Raw genomic sequence first — 1,356 nt, forward strand, 5'->3', positions numbered from 1 at the left:
CTAAGAAAAAGTGAAAATAACAAAGAAAATAATTAAGAAAAAGAAAGAAACAGAGGAAGAAAATAACTAAAAATAAGAGAAAATGACCAAAAAAATGACAAACGAGACAAAATAACTTGGAAAAAAACAAAGAAAACAACCCCATTAAATAACAAAACCGAGAAAAAAACAACAACAACTAAAGAAAAAAGAAAGAAAAGAAATTGAGAGATAACTTCCACACACACATTCGAATGGCAAGGAAGACGAGAGTGGAGGAGAAGGAGGAGGAGGAGGAGGAGAACGAAGTGGAGTGCTCGAGTGGCGGTGGAAGATCGAGGTTGCTCTTCCACCACCACCCCCACCACCACCACAACCAGAGCCGAGCGGTGGTGATGATGATGGTGGTGACACTGTTGATGCAGGCAGCCTCCCTCACCGCGGCGGACGTAGATTTTAACGTCAACGCCCCACTGCAACACGGTCTTGAAGAAAGTGAGTATTACATGCTGTTTGTTTGTTTGTGGGGGTGGAGAGGGGGGGGAGGGGGAGTATGTGTGTATGGGATAGGTGGGGGGGACTGTGTGTGTGTGTGGGGGGGTGGGGGGGGGGGTTGTATGGGAGTGGGTGAGGGGATGGGAGGTAAGGATGATGTGTGTGTGTGTGTGTGTGTGTGTGTGTGTGTGTGTGTGTGTGTGTGTGTGTGTGTAAGCTTAAGCGATTCTTCCACTCTTTATTCTCAGTCCATCTTGCAAAATAGGAATAAGAACAAAAATAACAATAAGAAAAAGAAGAACAAAAAGAAAAAAACATAAGGATGACGTGTGTGTGTGTGTGTGTGTGTGTGTGTGTGTGTGTGTGTGTGTGTGTGTGTGTGTGTGTGTGTGTGTGGGCGCTACTTCGTTTTCCCAAGGCCTTCTGTGACATATTAATTAACTGTGCATGCAAACAACAACAACAACAACAACAACAACAACAACAACAGCAACAAAACTTAATTACTTTTCTGTACAAATTGATAACTGCCTTTTTTTTTTGGTACGTGCGTGAGTGCGTGCGTGCGTGGGCGTTGCTGTTCTTCCTTTCCTCTAAGCAACTCAATTTAACATCTTCACTATCGAAACATCACAAACAAAAGGAAATAGTAACATTACCCTCTTTAAAATCTCTATCGCTGAGTATGAGAACAGAAAAAGTGATTTGTATGTTTTTTTTATTGATATTACGAAATCCACGCCCTGTACACACACACACACACACACACACACACACACACACACACACACACACACACACACACACACACACACAGCACTTTGTTCCTGATCGAGACACTGAACTAACAGAAAAAAAAGGAAGAAAAGAGAAAAGATAGGA

This window comes from Eriocheir sinensis, chromosome 70 (genome assembly GCF_024679095.1).
Source record: "Eriocheir sinensis breed Jianghai 21 chromosome 70, ASM2467909v1, whole genome shotgun sequence".
In the NCBI taxonomy this organism is placed as follows: Eukaryota; Metazoa; Arthropoda; class Malacostraca; order Decapoda; family Varunidae; genus Eriocheir; species Eriocheir sinensis.